The sequence below is a fragment of the Emydura macquarii genome, unplaced genomic scaffold, assembly GCF_026122565.2.
Source record: "Emydura macquarii macquarii isolate MOO-44397 ecotype Brisbane River unplaced genomic scaffold, CSIRO-AGI_Emac_v2 contig_71, whole genome shotgun sequence".
Lineage (NCBI taxonomy): Eukaryota > Metazoa > Chordata > Testudines > Chelidae > Emydura > Emydura macquarii.
The window spans coordinates 13319919-13338748 of NW_027130208.1; the positions used below are offsets into that span (position 1 = coordinate 13319919).

Consider the following 18830-nt stretch of genomic DNA (forward strand, 5'->3'; position numbering starts at 1 on the left):
CCCATTCACCAACACACCCGGGCGGTAACCTCCACAGGTGCTGAGGTGTGATGGGTCCAAGCCATCGCTCCATCCGGCTTCTCTTCCAGCCTGCAAAGGGGCTGCTGCCAACTCTATGCCAGGCAGACACAGATACAGAGGAAAGTTTGCCAGCCAGTGTCCTTTGTGCTGTGAAGGATGTGGGGTAGGGGGCGAGGCAGGATGGTGACAGCAGGAGCCAGAGGTTCCCCCTCCTCCAAGGAAATCCCAGGCAGCCGGCTTTTCTGGTTAGGGATTCAGCCTAGAGACTCCTGTGCTTTGTGCTCGAGCCCTCCAGTGAAAAACTGGCTGCTGCCATAGCTGCAAGGTGCATGGCTGGGGTATTGTTTGTCGACCGCTAAGAAAGTTACAAAGGGTAGTAGGATTACCCTATGAATAGTGATTTCGTTTGGATTTCATTTGCATTTGGATAGTCCAAGGTGGTTGTTGGGGTGAGGGGTGTGTGTATCTTTCAAAACCCTAAGTAAAAAGGAAAAATTAACACAATGTTTTTAAGGAACATTGTCATACAGATGGGTTTTGGATCGCCCTAGTCATTTTAAGGCACTTGGCTTGCTTCTAGGCTACTTCAGTTTTGCTTTTAACTTGTTTTGTTTAATCATTTTCCCTAGCTTCCTCTGCCTATGCTTCATGTACTTGAGGCTAGTGCATTTATCTCACTGGTAAACTACTGAAATAAAACACTGCCAGTCATGTATGGAAAAAGTAGAGGAATGAAGTTTGATTGCTTTACATATGGCGTGAAACTGGTGCTGATTGTCTAGCAGGGGCATGTGGGTCCCCAAATCTCTGATTTGCATGCAAATGTGAGTGTATCCTGGCAGATGTCTTGCCTCCTCCATTCACATGAAGGAATTTGAAAAGACAAGGAGTCTTCAGTTTAACAATAGACCTTCAGAAAATGGAATAAAGGCTCAGTGTAAGTTTTTCTGTTTGGGAATTGTATGGCTTGCTGTCACCTTTATCTAAAAGCCAAATTCTTTGAATGTTGTTTGCAATGAAATATTAGAGTCATGACTCTTCCATACCTGTATTAACTTGTTTTGGTAATATTTAAAAGTGTGGGGATGGGATGGATGGTAGATGTAGGAAAAAGTATGATTTGCAATTTCAACACTAGTTGTTCACTCCTATGTATATAGATTTCTCTGTACCATTATATTAAAAAAAAAAAACACCTTCAAGTGACACAATTTTGCCCCCTTGTAGAATTTTCTATTATTGCACATCAGACTCAACAGAAGAATATGCACTAAATCTCAGTGGATTCAGGAAACTTAAGGCCAGATCCTGAACTAGTGTAAACTGAAGCCCATGACATGCAAATTGGCAGCAGCTGAGAATATGCCCTTAGTTTGTTTTATATGCAAGGCTAAGATTTAAAATATAAGTGTCAGACACACATTCCCATTCCACATTATTGTGGCTTAATGTAACAATGCAGGATGCTGAAAATCAATAACCTGACTCAAACGGCCCCAAACCAAAGACTTTTCTTGTCTTCTGCAGCTTGATAGACAGCACCCTGTGCACTGTTCACCTCCCAGCATTGTGAAGCCCCATAGGACAAAAGGCTTGCAGCATGGGCTGCATGTGAGTCTGGGTGAATATACCTACTAACATGCCAAGAACCAGTTGTCTCCTTTTTTGTTGGTGTCTCAGGCTGTTCTCAAGAGTAAAAGGGCCCATTCACTGAAAGAGGTTAACCCCTGCATTCTAAAACTTAATTGAAGGAGGCATCCAAAAAGAGAGAGAATATGCATTGTATTAGAGCATTAGATGTTATGAAGAGGAACACAACAGATGTTAGTCTGTTGTTTGTTTTATATGTTTCTGTAAGTTATTTAGTGCTGGCACAATGCATTTTTCCCACTAGGCAATGGGGAAAACTGTTATAGTCCAAAGATGAAAGACAGATCACCCAAGAAAGCACTTATAATTTTCACCTTAGAGCTGCACAGTAGTTACCAATCATAATAATAAAGCTCTTCTGTGAATGTTTGTCTTTCTTCCTTATGGACTTAAAGGATCCTCTAAAATGAGCTTGACATTTCTAAATGAGACTATAAACCTTTTATTGGAAAGTAAGTAATTTAGGTGCACTTGAAACAATGCCAGAGACCTTGAAAATGACCAAAGCCTTACATCAAATGAGATCTCATTGTTATCTTTTATTTAAATAAAGTGTTTTATTTAAATAAAATATTTTTCTTCAAGTCCTATAAATTGGAATTAAAGAATTTAAAAGACAGATGCATTTGGACAGAGAAAAACAAATGAACTCAGATTAAAAATAGCATCCCAAATAAAGTAGGATTTGTTATATCTGATGAGACTATTGGCCCATGTAATCTGGTATATTGCCTTTGGTAGTGGGAAATATCTGATGCTCCAGAAGAAGTTGACACCCTCTTTGTTCCATAATGCTGCATGCGTATATAGTACCATACCTGGAAGGCAGAGATTCCTTTTTGATTCCCCCATGTGGGTGTTCAGTTTACACCTTGAAGCTTGAGATTTTTCAAGAGCTGAAAATATTGTGGAATTGCCATTTAACCAACATATATTGCCTTCACAGTTCAAAATGTATCTGAATCGAGCTTTATGCCATCCCTATAAAATTACATATCCTAATAATGTCATTGAACTTTAATAGGATCAATTACAGTGATGAGCCTAAAAGACTGCCTGTACCAATTGTAGAAATGAGTGACATTATATTGGGAAATAGTTAGCTATATTGCATCAAATTTCATGGCATACACTACTGTAATCAGTTTTAAAAAAATAGAAAACAATTGTGGAAGATTAAGTAAGGTAGCAAGTTCATATGTAAAGCAGACAGATTTCTATTTAATTTTTTATTTTTTTTGGGGGGGGGTTAAGATTTCTTTTTGAGAGAGAGATACACCTGTGTCTTTGGTGGTAGCAAGATCTATTTAAAAATGTTTAGTTTGGGCATCTTACTCCAGCTCATGGATACAGTATGAGCATCTAACTCATGAACAGAGCTTTGATTAATATTTAATGATCATAGGCTTATATATACAAGGAATTGCTAGCAGAATTATTTCAAGCACAAATGTTCTGTTTTGCTGCACTCAAAGCAGCATTCACTGAACTAATGGATTAACCTTGTTGTTTTAGTTTGATGCACTATCAGGGCACTGTGGAGACTAAGGAAAACTTTCTCTTAATTATATTTCTTGTGTTGTGCTTTCCCAGTATATCATTATAGCAGCAGACCGCAGTTGTCAATGAAGGCAACATTTGGAAGCTCTTCTCTTTTAGAGGAACTAGTAAAACACTTGGCATGCATCATAACTGAGGTACAATATTAAACTACAGCTTGCATAATTCATTAAAATAAATATTTGTATTGCTATGAGCTTGCTGTTAATTTTTGTGACTGTCAGGGATGATGCCCCCTCCACACTTATTTTAACAGATTTTAATTTAATTTTAAAATAACCACTATTACAAATGGTGACCTTTATAACAAAGGTCATGGTAAGACTTTGTTGTATCAAAGATTACTTCTGAGCCTTTAGTTTATTTGTATGATATTAACAAGTAAAACTAAGTAAAGTTTCCCCATCCCCCCCCCCCCCGTTTTTATTTATTTATCAATATCACAAATTTCAACCACATTTTCTTCATTTTATGGAGGCCTGTTCTTGGGGTACTTACTCAAGCAAAACTGCCCATTATGGACTTGAAGCAAAGCTCATTAAAGGCAATAGAAAAAGACTTCCTTTGACCCCAGTGGGATTTGGATCAGGTGCCGACTAGGTAAGGACTACAGGATTGGGCTAGGGCATGAGGAAAAGATGAAACCAAAGAAAAAACTCAAGTGACATTTACAAGAAAATATTGGACTTTACAGCATTATTCAAACAAATACAGTATCTAGCTCATCTAGAAAATTGCAAAGATAATAGAAACGTTTACTGAACAATCAAATGTCCTTCAAGAATAAAAACTATTCTTACTTTGTGACTTTTAGTGTGATTATATATTTTATAAGTAAGGAGCTGTCTGTTCTTTGAAGCCCTGATTAATAGAAGTGAGTTATAATTTTCTGACCCAAGTGATCCCAGTTCACACATATTATTCTATTGGCAGACATGTGGTCTCCACAGCTGTCCCCTCATTTGTGTATGAAATAGAAACACTGGTGGCATTTGTAAGTTACCATAGTTACATGAACAATACATATGTGATACTTCATTCTTCCAAGCTAAAGGTGATTTCTTTGTTTTGTTTTTCCTGGCAGACATTTTGTAGGCATAGAACTGAAGAAAATCTATGTGAAGTTTCTGGAAGCATATAACATTTTCCCCCTTCTTCTGTTTCCATAATATTAATTCACAATAGGGTTGTATTTCAAATGCTAATCTTGCATCTTCACCCAATTAAAAGCCTCATTCTGTCAGGTGCAGAGTTCCTAGAGTGGTGAGCATTAGACAGAAGGTGCCCAGCAATTAGCAGAATGAGGTCATTAAATACCATGACATCTGTAAAGTATGTTGAGCTTGTTTTCTATAATATAATACGTCTTGTAGACCTCGTCTATCCCACTTTTGGTTTTTAATGTTTGTTCATATTTCTCTGCATAGATGTACAGTCTGTCAACAAAATATTAATGTTTTGCTTTGATTTATAAAGAAAAATGAGTCAAATTTACTGAAGGAAGTTCCACCATTAGATATTTTGTGACTTTTTTTTGAGGAAAAAGTAAACACAGGAACTCTAGCTAAGAAAAGTTCCTATAAGTGGCTTAGGCCTGGTCTACACAAAAAAGTTAGATTGACCCAGCTATGTTGCTCAGGGCTGTGAAAAATCCACATCTTGAGTGAAGTAGTTAAGCCGACCTAACCCCCAGTATAGACAGTACTAGGTTGACAGAATTTCCATCGACCAAGCTACTGCATCCCAGGAAGGTGGATTACCTACACCAACATGTGAACCTGCTGAAGCGTTTCAAGTGTAGACAAATCTTTAGTCTCACACCTTGCAAACTCTATGACACAGTAAGGAGAAAATGAGTGACTGTGGTTTATAAAAAAAACAAAACAAAAAACCTCCCATCTACACTAGACAGATATTGTCATATCACAATACTAAGTGATGATATGCTTCCCGAAGGAGTAGTCTTCTATTCTGAAAAGCTAATAATAAGAGAATCAAAGAGGACATTTAATCCCAGGTGGAGCACAGGATCTGGTCAAAGAGGTGAATATAGTTGAACTGCTCGGTAATAGTGACCATAACATAATCAAATCTAACATTCCTGTTGTTGGGGACGGGGGAAGGGGAGACACCAAGCAGCCCACCATGGTGGCATTTAATTTCAGAAAGGGGAACTACACAAACCTGAGGAAGTTAGTTAAACAGAAATAAAAAGGCACAGTGCCAACAGTGAAATTCCTGCAAGCTGTATGGAAACTTTTTAAAGACCCCATAATAGAGGCCCCCAATTAAAACCTCATAGTAATAGGACCAAAAAGTGCCACTGTGACTAAACAACAAAGTAAAAGAAGCAGTTAGAAGCAAAGACATCTTTTTTAAAAAATGGAAGTTAAATCCTATTGAAGAAAATAGAGCATAAACTCTGGGATGTCAAGTGTAAAAATATGATGAGGAAGGCCAAAAAAGAATTTGGAGAACAGCTAGCCAAAGACTCAAAAAGTAACAGCAATAATTGAAGTACATCAAAAGCAGGAAGCCTGCTAAACAACCCGTGGGGCCCCTGGCTGATAGAGATGCTAAAGTAACACTCAAGGAAGATCAGGCCATTATGGAGAAACTAAATGAATTCTTTGCATCAGTCTTCATGGCTGAGGATGTGAAGGAGATTCCCAAGTCTGAGCCATTCTCTTTAGGTGACAAATGTGAGGAACTGTCCCAGATTGAGATGTCATTAGAGGAGGTTTTGGAACAAACTGACAAATTAAAAAGTAATAAGTCACCAGGACCAGAGGGTATCCACCTGAAGGAACTCAAATGTGAAATTGCAGAACTACTAACTGTGATATGTAACCTGTCATTTAAATCAGCTTCTGTACCAGATGACTGGAGGATAATTAATGTGATGCCAATTTTTTTTAAAAAGGCTACAGAGGCTATCCTAGCAATTACAGGCAGGTAAGCCTAACTTCAGTACTAGGCAAATTAGTTAAAACTATAGTAAAGAACAGAATTATCAGACATATAGATGAACATGATTTGTTGGGGAAGAGTCAATGGGGCTTTTGTAAAGGGAAATCATGCCTCAACAATGTACTAGAATACTTTGAAGGGGTCAACAAGTGTGTGGACAAGGGTGACTAGTGGATATAGTGTACTAAGATTTTTTTAAAAGTGTTTAACAAGGTTTCTGGCCAAAGGCTCTTAAGGAAAGTAAGTGGTCATGAGGGAAGCAGGAAGGTCCTCTCCTGGATCAGTAACTGGTTAATAGATAGGAAACAAAGAGAAGGAATAAATGGTCAGTTTTCAGAATGGAGAGAAGTAAATTATTTTGTCCCCCAGTGGGACCAGTACTGATCAATTTATTCATAAATGATGTGAAAAAACGGGTAAGGAGTGAAGTGGTAAAATTTGCAGATGATTCAAAACTACTCAAGTTAAGTCCAAAATAGTCTGCAAAGTTACAAAGAAATCTTACAAAACTGGGTGATGGGACAAAACAAAATGGCAGATGAAATTCAATGTTGATAAATGCAAAGTAATGCACATTGGAAAACAATCCCAACCGTACATATAAAATGATGGAGTCTAAGTTAGCTGTTACCACTCAAGAAAGAGATCATGGAGTCATTGAGGCTAGTTCTCTGAAAACATCCACTCAATATGCAGCGGCAGTCAACATAGCTAACAATGATGGGAATCATTAGGAAAGGGATGGATAATGCTACAGAAAATATCATATTGCCTATTTATAAATCCTTGGTATGTCCACATCTTGAATACTGCAGATCTGGTTGCCCCATCTCAAAAAAGATATATTGGAAAAAGTACAGAAAAGAGCAACTAAAATGATTAGGGGTATGGAAAAGCTTCCATATGAGGAGAGAGTAATAAGACTGGGACTTGTCATCTTAGAAGAGAGATGACTAAAGGGGGATATGATAGAGGTCTATAAAATCATGACCAGTGTGGAGAAAGTAAATAAGTGTCATTTACTCCTCATAACACAAGAACTAGGGGTCACCAAATGAAAATAATAGGAAGCAGATTTAAAATTAACAAAAGGAAGTATTTCTTCACACAACTCACAGTCAATCTGTGGCCAAAGGATGTTGTGAAGGCCAAGACTATGACAGGGTTCAAAAAAGAAGTCGGTAAGTTCAGGGAGGACAAGTCCATCGATGGCTGTTAATTAGCCAGGATGGGTAGGGAAACAAAACTATCCCAACTTCTGTTTGCCAGAAGTTGGGAATGGATAATGGGATGGATTTCTTGTGTTCTTTCCCTCTGAAGCACATGGCATTGGCCACTGTCAGAAGAGAGGATACTAGCTAGATGGACCATTGGTCTGACCCAGTATCTCCATTGTTATGTTCTAATAGTCTAATTTTTAATGCAAAATAGACCAGTGAACATATGATTTTGAAAGACATTAACTTTGTCTTGTATTTTTTTCTTGTTATAACTGAGTTGTAATCCTTTAGTATATTTAAAGCAGTCAGTTGGTAATAGAGCATACTTTTTCTTAAGTGAAAATTAACTTTTATTTAAGTAAAGCTACATTTTCTTATTCATTGGTTTTTAAAAACAATCACTTTACTACAAATTTGGTTGCATTGGCCTTTTGTGAAGTTCAATGGCTTCTCTCGGTATTAAAAGTATGAATGAATGGAAACACTGGGTGAAATTTTCAGAACCACTCACTGTTGACTTGACTTTGCTCCTATTAGAGTCAATAGGAGTTCATTGACTTTCATGGGAGCAGAGTTATGTCAAGTGCTCTTGAAAATTCTACCATAAAATGCTCAGTATACTTTGGGTAACTTTACCTCGTAATTTGCAAGTTCTCAGTGGAAAACTTCATTTGTCCACATTCTGTGGTGTAGTTTCCTTTTGATAATACACACCAGACTTTTGGTTCGGACCTTATTATTCACTTAAGTGGCAAGAGACCAGGGACCAAACTTTATTTAGAGCACACAAGCTCAAGATAGGCAACTTGTACTTGAGCTAGAAGGTAGATACAAAGTTTAAGAAAAGGCAAAGTAATTTTTAATGTTTAGCAGTCTATTGTTTTGAGAGGTAATGGCTCCAAAATGTATAGGAGTTTGAAAGTGCCCTAGACAAACGGTCTTTTTTTCTTGTACAATAACCTTGATACATAATTCACTTTTCTAAGATGCCAATCTTCTGTCTTTTTATGAGAATATGGTTCAACACTTTTCTCTGCTGCCTCAAAGTTTAATAGTGAAGGGGGAAAAAAGACTTGTGGGTTTTATTAAGGAATTTTAGAGATTTAGACCTCCTGTCCAGATATTTCATTTAATAAACTCCTGTGAATAAAGCACTTTTTGTGGATGTCACGTTTGATTAGAGACCCAGAGAAATTGCTGTTTCTACAGGGAAGCAGGAGGTCCCAAGTTAGTTGCTGTACTGAAACAGCAGGTAGATGAAAGTGACAAAATAGGGGCTTTTCTAAGCATAATTTTTCTTTGATTATATGTATTAAAAAAAAATCAGAATAACCTAAAAATTCACTTCCAAAAGTACTGGCCCAAGTTCTGCTCTTCGTTACACGGATGCAACTCCCAAAGGTTTCAAACAGAAGTTTTATTTGTGTACCTAAGAACAGAATAGGACTCGCTGTGATTAGTACTCTCTTCCACATTACTTGTTTCTTGGATTGTTACAAAATGCTTAAGTGCCATAGGCTACCCTTTATTTGTGTATTATAGCATGTAGTGTAGAACTAAGTATACAGTTTTCAGAGGTAGAAACATGACCTGAGTTCAAAACTGGGCTCTCCCTACCTTTTATACTGCAGTTTATTCAAGAATATGAGTGGGTGGGCCAAATTGATCCCTGGGGAAGTTCTAGTCAACTCCTACAGTGAAGACACTGGAGTTTCACCAGAGATTAATTCGGCTCCATGACTTTTTTTTTTTTTTTTTTTAATAGCTGTGTGTCTTGTGCATATTTCCACATCAGGTTCTTTTCATGTTCAGTGTTGATAAGGTTAACCAAGAATTTTTGTTATAGCAGTTGAGTATCTTCTTGGTAGACTAATGCTGAGCAGTTTTATGCACGTCACCAATTCTGTCCCAGATAGGGTTCTAGGAAACCCAGAAACTGTTTGTTCCCTTCACGCGCTGTTGTTCATGTTCATGGGTCTTCACTATGACATGTGCAAAGTTGACTCAGACACCAAGACTTTGATGGTGGTTGACATCAGAAAGAGCTTTACTTTGAAGTTCGTATTAAGCAAATTGGGAAGCTATCACCACCACCATCATAGGGACTCTAAGATGAGGCCTATATTATTCCACCAGGATACAGATATAATGCATGTAGGTCCAGACTTAGCTCCTGCTAGAGTGCAGTTGTCTTTTATTTGTGCAACCAAGAACCTGAAGCTTTTCAGAGCTCCATTGTCTATACAATCTTGGATTTCTGGGCCATATTCTGACTTCATTTAGATCTGGTGTAATTCCATTGCTGTCAATGATGTTAAACCAGATCTCCATTCATGTAACACATCTGTCCCTCTGACTGTAATACTTCAACTGGGATCACTAATCCCACTTTGTGAGAAGTTTTAAATCAATCAGTGGGGGAAAATGTTTTTGCTTAGTCTAAATGAAATGTTTACATAGACTAAGCAGATCTCCAGTATGATGGAGAAACTATGTTCCATGAATTCAAGCTACCTTCTTACAGTCAGCACAACTTCAAAATCATTAACCAAGTTTAGATACAATCTTTGGAGTTTTGCTTCAATTCCATGAAGAATTGTCGAGACTCAGATCTCCACTGATTTTCACTTCAAGAAACCCCACTGAGGTCAGTGGAGTTTCACGTGTTACTCATCAATGCAGAATTTGCCCCATAAAGTACTAATCTTCCTATTTACAAGCTTAGCGTCCTAGTCCAGCACCCAGGGAAGACAGTGCAAAGACTCCCATTGATTTCAGGGGGAACTGGATTGGATCCCAAAGCCCTGGTTCAGATGGATCCCTCCACTGGGTTTACAAGCAAGTTCAGACTCACTTGTCAGCAATACACTGCAGGATCAGGCCTAAGTGATTATAGTAGCATAAAAAGCAAAGAGCTTATAAATTGGTATTTCTTGTACATTGTTTGTATTTGCAGGTAGAATTATGATGGTTGTCCAGAATGTGGGGGTTTAAGATTTTTTTTGCTTATTATAGAAAATCAAAGCTATTAGACTGCATGTACTGTCAACCTCGTGTTTACCACAGATGTAATAAATCCTACATTTTCTTTTATTATGGATCATTTGATTAAGCAATACAAAAAACTAGTAAATGCACACCTTGCTAAGTGCATATTAGTATGAAGATCATTTATTCTGATGGGGCCTTAGTCAAATTTTAAATTATAAATTATTACTCTAATAGACACTAAGTAAATATTGACATTTAAAAAAAAAAAAAACCACCACCCTCCTAATCCTAGATGTTGTTGAGTTGCAGAAGGTGGGAGTAGATTTGATTTCACCTGTGGGTAACCAAGCTAAGTGAACTATTTACAAGAACAACAACAAAAAGTTGCAGAAAAATGATAGTTTAAAAGTCTTAAACAACTTTATTACAGTACAAGGTAGCATTTACACTCAGGCAAGATTCCATGTGCACTTTATAAATTAATGGACAAATACATTTTGCTTATCTCCTTGTCCCCTTTTAAGTGAAGCCAGTGAAGTATATACAAAACATTTCAATGTCTGGATAAATGGTCTCAATTAGGTAAAGTCATTATATTCTGAGTTTTAAAAAAAACAAAACAAAACCCAGTTTAAAATCTTTACTGAAAAGTTAAATTATTTGTCAATTCCAACAATTCTTGCTCATTCTATATATTTTTTAGAATTTTAAATAAGCAATAGTATTTTTGGGAAACTTGCCGACTTGAAAATGACAAGCTTGAGAAGTAAAATTTGGGAATAGCGCGCGCGTGCGTGAGTGAGATATATATGCCATACACATTCCCCTATTCTCCATAGGTCTGTCTATCTTTAGATTATGAACTATTCAGAACAAGGATCATGCTTTCTTTTCTATATGGAAAACACGTTTGCTTTGCAGACGTTGGGTGCTGGAAATGTATAATGTTTGCTTGACATTTTCTCAGTTTTTAGTTGAGACTCACTTTTAATCTTAGATGACAACTGGACGTTACCAGCTATACCCCCAAAAATAGCAGTTAAAATCACAGTGGAATTAAATAGTGATGCGAAATCTCCAAAAAAAAAAAAAAAAATTTTTTTTTTTCCTTTTTAAGTAAACTGCTGTCTGGTTTAAAGTGTTAGGTTACCAAGAGTGAAAGAAGAATCAGAAGGTTCTCCGGGGGGAAGAAAGCTTCTGCAGAAAACTTCATCTAGAAGCCTATTCAGAAGAGGAGTGCACTAAGACACTAGTAAAATTGGAGGTGAAACTATGGCTACTTGTTAACTTGATGAAAAGTTATTTTCAGTAACACCAACTAAACTTTAATTCTGTCTAGTAAAAACAAATCAGAGGCTGCTTAATGGAATTGCTTCTTTGCTATCCTGACTTGGTTAGGTTCCAAATCCTGTGGTTTGGTGTGAATAGCCTAAATATTAGATCTTTCAGCACCTACCATGATTAAGCTATTTTCTTATTGGTATGTTCACAGTATTGAATGAGCAGTCTAAAACCTCCATACCAATCAATTCAATACACCGTTTTATTAACCTACATATTTAACAAAACACTGTGCAATAGGACCTGATCCTATATTTCTTGCACGCACACAATTACCAGTGAAGTCAACAGGAATGCAGGATTTCACCTCACAATATAATGTTTATATATAGGTTGCACAGAAAGAGACACTGTAAAAGTAAAGCTTTTGATTTCATTTAATGTTTAATCACTCTGGTAATTACCAAGTAATTATTTTAGTACCATCATAAATAGAAGAAAAATGTCTAAAGTGTGATTTAACAACAAGGCTCTGCCCTTCCTTTTTTTTTTTTTTACTTGTTGGTACAGAATCTAGGCTATAAAAGTAAATGAAGTGTTTGTGATGATGATAATAAAGCTTATGAGTTTTCTATAGCCCTTGTCATTATGATGTCAATCTTACAAAGTCACACTTAGAAACTGGCTCATTGGTTTTTTTTGTTTTTGTTTTTTTTATATTTATTATATATTGGTCACCCTTCCTAGCACAAGATTTCCTGGGTACCACTCATTGTGGTTCAAACCATCTACAGACTGGCTTCCCCCACGCAGAGGCAGAAACCAGATGAGTCACAAAATGGAAGCAAAACACTACCACAACGTCAGGGAACCAGAGGGGGAAGAGAGGGAAAAGCTATTTTCTGTGGCTTAATAAAATGCATGTGTAGTTTATGCATGCACATTTTTCAGTGGTCAAAGGCATTTCTCACCTACACCATACTGTTCTCTATTTATTTCTACTAATAAAACTGTCACTCATCAGATGAAGTAGGCAAGGTCACAGAGATTCTTTTCCAGAACTCCCTCCCAGCTCCCTTTTGCCCTAGTTCTCATTTATGGTATTCAGGGCTCTTTTTTCAGGCCACTGATCCTCTTTGTGCACCTTTTTCCAGTAATGAGGGGTCTAGGCTAGACCATTCAAACCCCAGTAATCCTAGATTCAAATCTCAATGACCAGCCGTGCATGAAATAGATAAACACATAGGGGCATGATGCATCGCAAAGACGTTTTGAGATAATTGGTTTGATACAAGACTGCACCTAGCTTCTCTCTGTGCTGGGACTGTTGAGAATAACTTGTCACTAAAGTCCAAATTTATGTGACTTTCTGCAAAAGGTGGGTTTTTGTTTGATTTTCACTAGAGGCGAAAAAAAAGTCAAGCAATTTCACCAGCTCCAACCTGGGTAGACGGTGGGGGGGCGTGGATGCAAGCAGCTCAAACCCAGTGACTTGAGGAAGTCTTCTTCCCCTCCCTTGGTATGTCTATGTGCTCCTGCAGGGACCAATGGTTCAGGAGTTTGCAGCACCACCAGCCCCTCCTAGCTCAGGGAACAGGAGTCAGTTATTCGTGGAGTATGTTTACACTGCCAGCTCCTTAGGGATCGATGCAGCGGGATCAATTGATCCCGCTGCAAATACCTGCCCAATCAATCCTGGAAGTGCTCTTTGGTTGACACCATTAATCCACCTTCCCAAAAGGAGTAAGACTGCATTGAGTGGAGGGCGTCTCCCTTCGACACAGCATGGTGAAGACACTGCAGTATAGCAACATAAAAAAGTCGACGGGAGATACTTTACCTAGCTTGCATATCTCCCTAGACAGCTGGTGATAGTATAGACCAAGCCACAAATACAACTCTTACTCCTGTCGTCCTCTCCACCAGAACCTGTTCATCACATTTTTAAGGTGACAGCCATTAGAATATCTGGATACAAATATCTTTGTAAATGGTATTACAGTAGTGCTTTGAAACCCCAACTGAAATCGGGGCTTCACGATGCTAAGATCTGTACAGACTTCCTAAGAAGTAGACCTTGCCCCTCTGAGCTAAATGTAAGCCTCTGATCTTGCACTGAACATGTACGCAGACCGCTGCACTCACAAAGCCTCATTGAGTGGGGCCTCTGCACATAGCCATTTACAGGAAAGTATACACAAGAAAGATAACAGATGAAAGGCAGTATTAGATCCACATTTTATGGATGGGAAAATGAAGTAATTTGCACACCCCCTGGGAAGTCTGTGGAAGAGACGGAAATTGAACTCAGATTTCCAGAGTCCCAAGTTAGCACCTTAACCACCAGGCCATCTTTCTTTTCAATCTTCAATGAATCTTAATGAAGAAAATGGAAAACCTTGAGTGAGGAAAAATTCAATTCTGAAGCCAGAGGGAGGCAATCAAGCAGTTTATCACCCAGAAGACTTTTGCTAGTTTGGACTTTGCAGATGCTAGCGCAGACTAAAAGAAAACTCATTCTTCGTTGTAGCCATAGCATATAGGGGGACACAAGCCTCAATTCTGCAGTCAATGAGACTCAGAGCAGTAGCTCTCTGTGAACAGTGCTCCTGCCTCATTCTCTACTCAACAAGTGAATCAAATGTTATTGAGTAAAGGGAACAAATTGTCTAGGGTTAATGGTTACAACTTGCACATCGTATATGAATAGACAAACAAAAAAGGTGAAGGGGGAGGATGAGCTAAATTGTCCAGTGTATTCCAACCATTCAGAAAAGTGTGAATTCATAGAAAGTATACAGAGTCCACAAACTGAGTCACGCCATCCTTCTGCAGGTGTGGTAATGACTAAAGAAACCTATTCAAACCTAGGTGCAAGCATTGTCTTTACATGAGCAGAGGGAACTATTTGTTAATAAGCAAAGTGTAGGTTCTAACATACCAGACTTGGAGGAATTGACTCCCTAGAAAAGGGACCGTGTCCTAATAAGGAGTAATGAAATTGTAAAATACAAGCAAAATGATTGGGTTACTGCTCAGTGGATGTGGGGGAAGTGGTAGATGTGATATACCTTGATTTTTAGTATGGCTTTTAGCACAGTTCCATATGACATTCTCATAAGCAAGCTAGGGAAATGTGGGCTAGATGAAATTAATATAAAGTGGGTGAAAGACCATACTCAGGGTAGTTATCAATGGTTTGCTGTCAAACTGGGGGGGGCATATCCAATGAGGTCCCACGGGGTCAGTCCTGGGTCTGGTACTAGTTAGTATTTCCATTAATTACATAGATAGTGGAGCAGAAAGACTGTTTATAAAATTTGCAGTTGACTCCAATCAGGGAGGGGTTGCAAGCACTTTGGAGGGCACGATTAGAATTCAAAATGACCATGACAAATTGGAGAATTGTTTTCAATTCAACAAGATGAAATACAGTAAAGTACTTTACTTAGGAAAGAAAAAAATCAAATGCACAACTACAAAATGGGTAATAACTGGCTAGGTGGTGGTGCTGCTGAAGAGGATTTGTGGTTATAGTGAATCACAAATTGAATGAGAATCAACAGTGTGGTGCAGTTTCAGAACAGGCTAGTATCATTCTGGGGCATATTAACAGTGGTGTATATAAGACATGGGAGGTAATTGTCCTCTAATGGGCACTAGTGAGGTCTCAGCTGTAGTACAAATTCTGGGAGCCACACTTTAAGAAAGAGGTGATAAATCAGGGAGAGTGTCCAGAGGAAGGTGTAGGACAAGAAGTAATGGGCTTTATCCAGAGTCAGGGAGACTTAGTTAGATATTAGAAAAAACTCTGTAAATATAAGGGTAGTAGAGATCTGGATTAGGCTTAATGTGACTTAATCCACATCACTGGAAGGTTTTAAAAACAGGCTGGACAAACATCTGTCAGGGATGGTCTAAGTTTGTTTGATCCTGCCACAGCACAGGGGGCTGGACTTGTTGACTTTTCAAAGTCACTTCCAGCCCTACATTTTTATGGCTTTATGCTCACAGTTACAGCTCCCGGCTTCTTACTATCCATGGCTCAAGACAACAGTTGCACCTGCTCATCCCTGTATTAGGACTGTACAACCTACTCTGCTGCTCCCAGCAGACACTTGAGTTGACAGAGGAAAAGGGTGGGTTTTGAAGTTCGATCCAGCCTGAATGGTGAGTAGTGGGGCCTGAGGCCCAGAAACTCAGTAAATTGGGAAGTGAAGCAGTAATCAAGCTGGTTGGGTTCCACCCCTTTGTCTTACACATTGTAATGGCAATACTGGATCCCTGGCGGTAAATGGTAGTTACTTTCCATGTTAAAGGTCTGCCACCTGGGAGGATATTATAGTCTGAGGGCTAAAGGAAGCTGTGCTGGGGAGCTGGAGTTTGAGGTGCCCATCACCTCTCAGAGTTTGGACTAGAGTGAGCAAAATACAGAAAAAATTCTCTTCATCCCCATTCAGGTGGCGTATTCCAGCCCATTGGGCTCAGATGTATGTATTCATCCTCAGAGGAGGAGAATTCGCTCTTAATGTCGCCATAGAGTTATCAGAAGATTGTGAATAAAATAACCTGAACTATTGTATTGGTTCTTTGTAAAGTTCTCTGAATAGATCAGGTTTCCAAAGAGATTTTAGTCTATTCATTTTATAACCACCTGGACTAAGGGTAATAACCACAACTTTGATCCTTCACCCTTGAGTTCAGTGGAAGGACTGAGTTCAGTGAGAACAGGATCAGGCTCCCATAGGCAGAACTGTAATATTAAGACTATGGGCAACAAAAGCACAATGCACATTTTCCCAAGTGCTTATCTTTTTCCTTTACCATCAGTCCCTATGAACATAACAGGCACATAGCCACCCAGGAAATTGGGCTTCAATCTTTAAAATATTACTATTGTACAAATGAAAACCTGCAAGGCAAAAAACATGGCTTTTGAGTGTGTTTTTTTTCTTTCCTGTAAAAAAAAAAAACCCCAAACAGACTACTAGTGCATATAATTTGACAACCCACTGTTTGAAAGCGCTTATTATTCTTGATGTTTCTAATATAACTTGTTAATGGTAATTTACCAGATATTTTCAAATGGAAGATGAGACAAAGGCACTGTTGCAATTCCATGCTTGAGTTGGTGGCCCATCAGTATACAGTAGCTATATTCTACACTGCACTCCCCACTGCGCTTCTACTGAGAGTATGAATGAAAAGAATCTCTCCTGTGAATGTACTTCAAGATTTTAATGAAAAGCAGTGTATCTGAGGTGAAGGCTAAAAACGAGCCACAATAAACAATACTTTAAAAGTGTGTTGGATTTCATATTAATATGCATATTAGGCACAGGGCAATCTTTGCATTTCTTCTGTTTGAGATAAAGAATCTAGTATTTTTGGAACAACACAGATGGAATGTGCTAGTTTTTTTTTTTTTTTTTTTTTTTTTTTTAAATACAGCAAATCGGCTTTTTGGCGTATGAAAATTATGAACACTTAAGCTCTCCCTGCAAACGTACTAAAATAAACATTAATTTTATACTGATGATCTGTGTCTATGAAAAACAATAAAATGCTGCAATTTAAAAAGCAGACATTTTTGGAAAGATTTTTTTATATTTTAAACACCTTTTGGGATTATGCTTTTTGCAGTTTTCATACTATTAATTCATACTTTGTGAGCCCCTGTTTACTCTTTTGCTTCTATTACCAAGTTCAAATTTTCAGATTTAAGAGCTACCGTATGCTCTTAATGAATTATGACTGTCACTTGCCTTATTTTAAGCTTGACATTTTCTTGAACGGTTCATAAGATTTAGATGCATGAGGTTTTTTTCCCCAGTGTTTAAAATATTCAATAAACTTTATTTTTTTTATACAAGAGTACTTTTTTTTTTGCATTTTTGGACCTTCTTCTAAGTAGATTGCATTTTAACAGGATGCTTGGAAAAAGTACCCTTTTAATAAACTAGTTATAAATATCCTGGTTGCTTATAGTTTAAGACTTCAGTCCAATTATTGCCTATGCAGAGTTTCTTTGACTTGTGTGTGGCGTAAGGGTCAGTGCTATTGGAAATCTCTTCCAAATTGGGGCCTAATTAGGGCAGTATAAAAGTTAGGCTCACATTTTTAAAACCGCACAAAGGTGATTCACCATGTATACATGATAACTACACACAAGTCACTGCTTGGATGTCTATGCAACCTTTGCTTACTCAGAAAAACGCTGTCTTAATTAGCAACATGTTACATTTTCTCCAAAAACAGCAACAGTTGTTTAAATAGACAGATTGATTCCAGTCTCACTCCAATGGAAATCAGAAATAGTCAGTTGAAGCCAATGGAGTTACACTAGTGAAAAAATGAGTAAGTGATCAGGCCTACAATCTGCAGTTTTTTGTCATGTATCTTTTTAATTACCAATCTTGCAGTATTTCTAGGCATGACCATTTAGCACCTATTTACAGTGTACCATGGTGCTGGGACCCCTCCCCCCAAATATGATCAAATTAAAGAAGCAGCGGGGGGGAAACCCTCATGAACGCCTTGCATGTTTTAAGCGGAATCAGACAAAGGAGATGCTGCTAGAGTTGCTGAACTTTCTTGATTGCAATTTCACATTAGTCAGTTTCAGGTTGCCTGGGTTCAAATGGCATGTGGTCCTAGGCTTTCCTATCAAAGCCTTAAAGATACCCAATCTTTTCCCCACTCTTGATCCCCTGTACTACAGCCATAGTTTTCCCATCTCAGTACCACTCAATAGTGGTCCTGACTAGTTGCTGTTAAACAATAAATACAAAATGTACCTAGGTTTAGTGAGCTGTTTCTGCAAAATTCCTTGCCATGCTGAGCAGAACTAACTTGCATCTCCTAGATTCTAGTGTACAACACGAGTGTTTCTGTTCTTTTTATAAAGACAACTGTTCTGTTCTTTTTATAGAAAAACTTTCTGTTCTTTTGATATAAAAGACAACTTTTCCAGCACTGCCTGCTATAGTGAGAATGTAGCACACAGGCTACACAAACCCAAAAGGAAAGCGACAAGTTAGTTACCACAATTCATTAATGCAGCAGTTAGACAATTTTCTGAAAGACTGGCTGCGTGAGTTTGACTAGCCCTCGGGCAGGTTTAATTTATGCAGCTGC

The 18830-nt window shown here is 38.1% G+C and overlaps 2 long non-coding RNA genes across 2 annotated transcripts in view; one reads left to right on the plus strand and one right to left on the minus strand.

Moving 5' to 3' along the window:
• LOC137149308 (uncharacterized) overlaps positions 1 to 317 on the minus strand; it is a 21895-nt gene extending 21578 nt beyond the window's left edge. The window contains exon 1 of the long non-coding RNA XR_010918739.1: positions 10 to 317. This is a non-coding gene — a long non-coding RNA (uncharacterized lncRNA). The remainder of the gene's footprint in view (positions 1 to 9) is intronic.
• The window catches only part of LOC137149300 (uncharacterized), a 12989-nt gene extending 660 nt beyond the window's left edge, over positions 1 to 12329 (plus strand). The window contains exons 2-4 of the long non-coding RNA XR_010918733.1: positions 651 to 958; positions 3265 to 3368; positions 11552 to 12329. This is a non-coding gene — a long non-coding RNA (uncharacterized lncRNA). The remainder of the gene's footprint in view (positions 1 to 650; positions 959 to 3264; positions 3369 to 11551) is intronic.
• The last annotated feature ends 6501 nt before the right edge of the window (positions 12330 to 18830 follow it).